The sequence below is a fragment of the Notamacropus eugenii genome, chromosome 5 (genome assembly GCF_028372415.1).
Source record: "Notamacropus eugenii isolate mMacEug1 chromosome 5, mMacEug1.pri_v2, whole genome shotgun sequence".
Classification (NCBI taxonomy): domain Eukaryota; kingdom Metazoa; phylum Chordata; class Mammalia; order Diprotodontia; family Macropodidae; genus Notamacropus; species Notamacropus eugenii.
In genome coordinates this window covers 16428659-16436354 of record NC_092876.1, presented here as the reverse complement: position 1 = coordinate 16436354, position 7696 = coordinate 16428659, and the positions used below count along the sequence as shown (strand labels likewise).

General features: G+C 37.5%; 1 long non-coding RNA gene across 1 annotated transcript in view; it reads left to right on the top strand.

Annotated features, from left to right (window-relative positions):
- The first annotated feature begins 555 nt into the window (after positions 1-555).
- The window catches only part of LOC140508508 (uncharacterized), an 88053-nt gene continuing 80912 nt past the window's right edge, over positions 556-7696 (top strand). The window contains exons 1-2 of the long non-coding RNA XR_011968457.1: positions 556-639; positions 4214-4400. This is a non-coding gene — a long non-coding RNA (uncharacterized lncRNA). The remainder of the gene's footprint in view (positions 640-4213; positions 4401-7696) is intronic.

The following is a 7696-nucleotide window of genomic DNA, read 5'->3' as shown; positions in this document are numbered from 1 at the left end:
TAAAGAATTCATAACATTGAGAGAATGTTTTTACCCAGTCAATAAGCCTTTGATCTTTTGATTCTGTACTCATAAGTGACATTTTCCCAACATATCCTCATTGTCCTACTTCTGCACTGAATGGGCTGAGTATTAAAGTATACATAAGTTTATTTTAAATTGTTGACACCCACACTTACAACCTAGGCATCATACTTATTTTCCTTCAGCCCACACCATCAATCACTTAATAAAACCTCTCAATTTTTCCTTCCTTACTTCTGTTGGACATACCCCTTTCTCAGCCCTGACACTGCCACTACCTTGGGAAAGCCATCATCATCTAATGCCTGCACTAGGACCATCACCTGCCTCCCTGGTCTCCTGGCCTCAATGCTTTTTCTACACATCAGGCCATTATCTTCTCAGCTGCTAAAATGATCTTCCTAAAGCACAGGAATTACTGTGTCATCAATAAACTCCAGTAACTTTCTATCGCTTCTAGGAACAAATGTCAAACTGTCACTTTAACAGTCGAACCCTCTCAAATCTGTCCTGCATACTTTTCAGTTGTCTCCTGATTGTAAGCTCCTTGAAGGTCAGGATGGCCTGCTTCTTTTCGTATCTCCAGAATGGGGACCAGTTCCTCCTGTAAAGCAGGTATGTACTAAAGGGTTATTGGACAGAATTTGTATTCATCACATTACCCAAAATACTGTGTGATCCCATGATATTGACGTCCATCAATCCTCTTCCAACTGAACATTCAACTGGCAGCCCTGGGCACTTGCACTTGGCTCCATCTCTGGAAGGCTGTCTCTTCTCTCCTTCTTGGTTTCCTTGACTATCTTCACGTAACAAATGAACTACCAGCGTCTATGGGAGACCCTCTCTCTACTTTTTCAAACTTCTCCACAGAATTCCAATGCCTTCCTTAGGTTAATCATTTTCTATATATTCTATCTATACATTAAACATAGCCATTTGCGTGTTATGTTCCCCATTAGATTGTCAGCTTCTTGAGGTTCAAGACTGTCTTTTGTCCCACTTCATACTCCTAGCTTTGGTAAAAGTCTCTGGTACAGAGTAGGTGCACTGTAATTGTTTATTGACTTATTGGTTTGTAATTGAATTGACAATTGTTCTTAAGTTTTACAAAACTGTTTTTCTGTACATCTGAATCACTATGTAAATTGTTCTGGTTAGATTCACTGTTCTCCATTTCAATTCATACAAATATTTCCACATTTTTCTGAATCTATCCCTTTCATTATTTTATTATGAAATGATATTGTTATGTTCTTATGCCTTAATACATATGACAACTCTTAGATAGATATATAGATGGATAGAAGCATGGATAGAAAGAAAGAAAGAAAGAAAAAAAGAAAGAGAGAGAGAGAAAGAAAGAAAGAAAGAAAGAAAGAAAGAAAGAAAGAAAGAAAGGAAGGAAGGAAGGAAGGAAGGAAGGAAGGAAGGAAGGAAGGAAGGAAGGAAGGAAGGAAGGAAGGAAAGAAAGAATAAGAGAAAGAAAGGAGGAAAGAAAAAAGAAAGTTAGAGATAGATGATAGATGTTAGACAGACAGACAGACAGACAGACAGACAGACAGACAGACAGACAGACAGATAGATAGATAGATAGATAGATAGATAGATAGATAGATAGATAGATAGATAGGTGTCCCAGGCTCCCAAATCACATGGCTTAAATAACCATCAGTGTTACTGATACTACAATTGATAAACAGCACAAAAATCAATCAAGCTGCCATAAATGATCATTTTCAATATATAAGTGATGAAATTGATTGCATAATGAGTTACCTACATCCATTATCCATACATTCTGTAAACATGGTCTCATTGGATAATCTTCTTAGAATTTCCTCCATAAATCTTATGTTTCCCAATGCACATGCACCCACACACCGAGACACCCCCCCCCACACACACACATGCACAAAGAAAGAGTAGAAAGAGTGGTGAGCTAGATATGATGAAAAAACAGATTTATTTATTTTGTAAATATTTTAAAAACAGTGTTGGGGGCTCAGGGTTTATTGATTAAAGAGGGATATTTTAATCTAGCTAATTTAAATTTAATTAATGAGTGATGATTTCATTTAAAATTTAAAGTTAATATTTAATCTAATTTATGAGAAACCATTATATATTCATTAATTGCCTTGGAACTAGTGATGATGATGAGCAATAAAATGAGCCAGTAGAAGGAAAGAGGGGGGTATCCACAGGGGTACTGACAAAATGCTCAGTTGTGTTCACAAATTGTATTCAGAGTATGCATATGATGTACCAGTTTTACAACCCTATCTAAAAAGACAAAAATCAAATCTGCCCTAATTTGTCCTGGATGCAGCAATGTTGGTTCTTTGTAATCCATGTTTCCTTTCCTAGATCTTCATTTAGGATTACATATATACATACAAATGGACACACCCACATATATGCATACACATATATGTATGTGTATGTGTGTATATATATACATAGATATGTATATATCTATGTATATATACATATATATGTATATATATATATGTGTATATATATATATATACATATATCTATATCTATATCTATATCTATATCTATATCTATATATATGCACCAAGATGACTGGGAGCCCAGCCGCTACTTTGTACCTAATATGTTGCAATGGGAACAGTACCCTTTAGCACTCTGAGCCATTCTGTACATCTCTAATGAGTGAATTGGATCCTATGGCATCTACAGAATGATTATTTGCTAAGCACCTTCTCTTCACATCATGCTTCGTATATTCCCTTCCATGGATTTGTAAATGTTAAACAACCAGTCATCTGAAAAGTTGGGTAGAGTTTAAAATGAGTTTGCAATATTGACATGCTCTCCATCACTTTCTTAGTTCTAAAACAATGAAAGAGAGAAAGCCCCTAAACTTTGATGCACAGCTTCTGCTGATTTCTGAGTTGTGAACGTTCACTCTGAATAGTTAACAGTGGCAATGAGCTCCAGTACAGACTGGGCCGTTTTTGCTCAGGAAGATGCCTTTTATGCCTTCTCATCCTTCAGGGTCCTGGCAATCCTCCAGTCCATCCAGGTGCCTTTGCTTACTATCCTGCTTCCCCCAGATTTCTGCAGGCTGAAGTCATAATGTATCTAGCAATGCCAATGGCTTTCGATACTGAAGTTTTCCTTCCTCAAAGGAGCAGTATCTTCCTTGAGGGCACAAAACTTTCCTTTCACTTCTCCAAATGCTCCTGCCACACCTGCCCCTATACTACATATTATTACATATAAAAATTCATTACATTTGTACATAGACACGTATATGAACACATACATATGTAGGATGTATATACACATACATATATATAATTTATTTATAAAGATTAATTTATGTAATCAATTTTTATAAATACATTGTATATTTGTACATAGAATTTGTATAGTGGTTTGGGGTTTTAAAAGTGCTGTGAATTGTCTGCCTCTTTTATCCTCACAAAAACCCTGGGAGATAGGTGCTATTATTATATCTTTTTATAGATGGGGGAACTGACTCATAGAACACTTAAGTGACATGCCCAGGATCACACAGTAAGTACCTGAGTACATGCCAGATATATGATAGCTATAAATGTACTAATGCATATGTGTGTGTGTGTGTGTGTGTATTTTCACCTTTAACGCATATCACAGGAATTAAACCATTCCAGTCAAACCAAATCAAATCATACCAAGGAATTCAAAGCATTCCTAAATCATTTTAACCCTGTAGAATTCAAAGCATTGTAAAACCTGAGTATCTATTATTATGAAACACTAGTTCTGAGGTGGCATCTTATTTTGAAATCTGAAAACATATTCCATACCTGAGATCGCACCTCCCAATTTATTCTTCCTCAGGAGATGAGTCCTACTGACACAGGAAAGCTGTTGATTCATCTAATCCAAGCAAATACTTGTAGTCTCAGTAAAAGAGGATAACTGCAATCTGACTAAAATATCTATGTATGTATCTATGACTCCTTTGAATAGAATTAGTAGAATATAAAAATAAACTCAAAAACTTGTTACCTAAGAAAGAATTCCCTGTTGCATAGGGATTACTAGGAAAACTGGCATTCAGTCAGGTAGCAACTAGGGTTAGATCAACATCTTTCACCAAGACCATAGTAACTTGAAACAGATAGATAATCTAAATGTTTGTCTTGTTGTTTCTCCTTCATTCTAGATGATGACCAAGAAATCAGAGGGAAGATGCTGTAACAGCCAAGTGAGTTGGATTTAAGTCAGAACGGGCTGTGCAATTTCACCAGTCTCACTTTTTCCTCCAGTGCCATCTGAGTCAAGTCGCAAGAGATAGATCAGGACAACTGGAGATGACCCAGGATGCAGTGGGAGACCTAGAATTTGTCCAGGTAAGGTCTTTAACAAGTTTCAGTTTGACTGAGGCAATGTCCACTCAGTTATTAAGAGGTAATGAGAAATATGGCAGAGAATGACCTCTTTACCTAGTAAAAAAAAATCCATCTAGGAGATATAGACACTTAGGGTTTGTGGTCATTTTGATCTGCTACCATGAAATTTTTCCAATGGAAACTTCAGAAGGAGAAGCAACCACAGAGTCAAAAGAACTATACTTGGACAATCTGGCGCTAATTATTTCACCATGTTCGTACTCACTTTTCTCATTCATGGACTTGTTCATGACTCAAAGGGTATAATATTTATTCAATGTACTTTATATTCATAAAGCACCATATTCAGGTGATGACATAATTTTGTAATTACTAGCTAATATTTTATTGTCATCATCGTCTTATATTGATGATGGACATATAAATATATTCATTTTGCATTTGACATGAATATGAAAACTCTTTTGATTGTTTTTCCCTTAGGTCTTCAAAAAAGTTGGGTGAGAATATCAGTCTTTACTTAATGTACATCACTTGCCAGTCCCCATCTGTCTCGAGAATGAAACAGATAGACTGCAGAAAGTTGTTACATCCCTTTAGCCACTACATCAAAGAATACCCTGATAGCGTACTTCATTTCTAGCAACCCCATAATAATATTAACAATTACAACCAGAAAGGACATAGTCAAATCAATTTTCTCAGTTGACTTACAAGCACTTGAGTTTAAGCAAATTATCTTCCAAGAAGGAAGAATAAAGCCTCAGAAACCTGGCATGGTCCTGGTGAAGCAGCATATTGAGAGGAAACAGTTCTAAAGCCTTGGGGAGAAGAAATGGATCAAAACTGCTGTGCTAACTTTAATATACTAAATAAGCATGAACTAATGATATTGTTGCTGCTGAGTAACAGAGCTGGAAGCTATTGAGAGGTGGGTGGAAGGACAGATTCAGCATCCTGACAAGGTCTGTCGGCTCTGCACAATACAGTACATTATTTGAGTAGAAGGTCCTAATTTGCACTGTTGGAGAGTTTCCACACAAGGAGATCCCCATAACTATGAAATACTAGGTGGGGACACTGCCTTTAGCATGGTTTGGGAAGCAGAAGACTTGCGTTTGGATGTTGCTGCCCTTGTTGTGTGCCATAGGAAAACACTTCACCTGACTGATCTCTTTTCTTATGTGTAAACTGAGGAAATTGGGTCGGATGATCTCTGGGGTCCTTTTACTTTATAACTGTTAGGGTTTTTCTTTCTTACTTGACTGGATCTTTGGAGTGTGATACTAAGAAACATGTTAGCATTGGTCCCTCAGACTGTAGGGGTCAAGGAATGTCAATCAGGTGGTGGCAAATAGCCCAAATGGACAAATAAAGGTGTCTGTGGTATCAAACGTGTCCCATGCAAACCCAGACTGAAGATCTAGAAGAGAACTAAGGAAGAGAAAGGGACATCTCAGGGACTGGAAAAGGTGTATTTGCCGAAAAAAGTGGTGTGAAATAGATTCACTGAATGCAGGAGTTAAGTCAGCAAACTGTCACACCTTGACTACCAAATATATGTATGTGGGCACACCCACAGATACATTCACATTCAGAGAGAATGCATCCACAGACCCCAATATTTCCTCCATCTCAGCAGCTTTTGAAGAAATAAGTCTTTCCTGACATTACCTTGCTCCTCATCAGGGCTGCTTTTTCAGGTAAAGGAATTCAGGTAAAGGAATCAGATAAATGAAGTCTGGACTTTTCTCTCTCTTTCAGTAGAGTCACTATTCCTTGCCATGGAGTTGCATAACAGCAGAGGCACAAAGCTGGGGAACCACGAACAGAATACCTATCTTTTGAGGAATGAACCTGGGCATTGGAGGTTTGGTATGAGGAATGGAGTGCCTGGCATCAGTTTCAGTAGTAGCATGGAGCCGAAGATGGTACACTGCCTGAGACCAAGGCCACCCTGGGATGCTGTCTCATTCTGGCATTGCTTACTCTTTTTGTAGATCTCCTATACCTCCCTCATCTTTCCACACACAGCTGCAGACCTGCCCCTGGGCTCCTACTTCTTTTGCTTTTCAGAGTCCTTCCACATCTGTGATGTGTTACCACCAAATGACTCCCTCAAGCAATCACAGATTATTCATGTAGAAAAAGTCTATCCAAAGTGACCTCTTCCCTGCATTTTAGGAGAGCCATGCCGATCCTGTTCGTGGCAAGAGAACCTGCTTTTTGTGATGATCCTCAGAGGAAGATGTTCCAAAATTTTTTTAGTTACTTCTCTACATCTAGGAATTTGTTCTTTCTTCTAATTTACATTTCATTGATGAAAGCATTGTGTGATGGAGAGAGTTGATTTGAAATAATTATAAAACATATAAAATTTTGGGTTTTAGTCACACCTCTGAAACTTACAACATTTCTCTGAATCTGTTATTTCAGCTTTAATTTGGGTAAAAATATGCGGAATTTTGTAGCGAAAGGGTTCTTGAGAAAGAAATGTTCTGTATAATGAGAAGATACTATATAAATGTGAACTGCTTTCAGTATTTATCTCTTGAAGTATGTCTTACCATGTAGAACTCAATGGAAATTGCAAATGACTGTACAGATTTTCCCCACTCTTACTTGGCATAGCGGATAGAGCAATGGACTGTGATTCAGAATGGCCTGACTTTTAATTCTGTCTCAGACAGTTAGTGGTCATGGGAACCTTGGAAAGTACATTCATCTCACTTGGTCTCAGTTTCCTCATCTGTCAAATGAGTAAGTTAGATTTGATTACCCCAAACTGTCCTTCCAACATTAAATACGGGATCCCAGTGATCTCAGTCTACGATCCCAGTTGCTATGCCCCTCTCCCGTTTACAAGTTATGACCAACAAAATAATAGGCTTATCTTACCCAGCTGGTCCTGATGCAAACTCTGAAGGCAGCTGCTGCATTTAGGGTTAAGGTTAGGTTTCGGGTACACATGATGATTGCTGCTTTTAATACAATTTGAGATCTGGTAGGACTAGGCCAACATCCCTAGCATTTCTTTTCATTATTTCTCTTGATATTCTGGATCTTTTCTTCTTCCAGATGAATTTTGATATTACTTTTCTAGCTCCAGAAAATAATTTTCTGGTAGTTTGATTGGTATGGCACTGAATCAGTAAATTAATGTAGGTAGAATTGTACTTTTTATTATATTTGCTCGACCTATGCATGAGCAACTGATATATTTCCACTTACTTAGATTTGACTTTGTTTGTGTGAAAAGAGTTTTGTAATTGTGTTCATATAGTCCTTGGATTTGT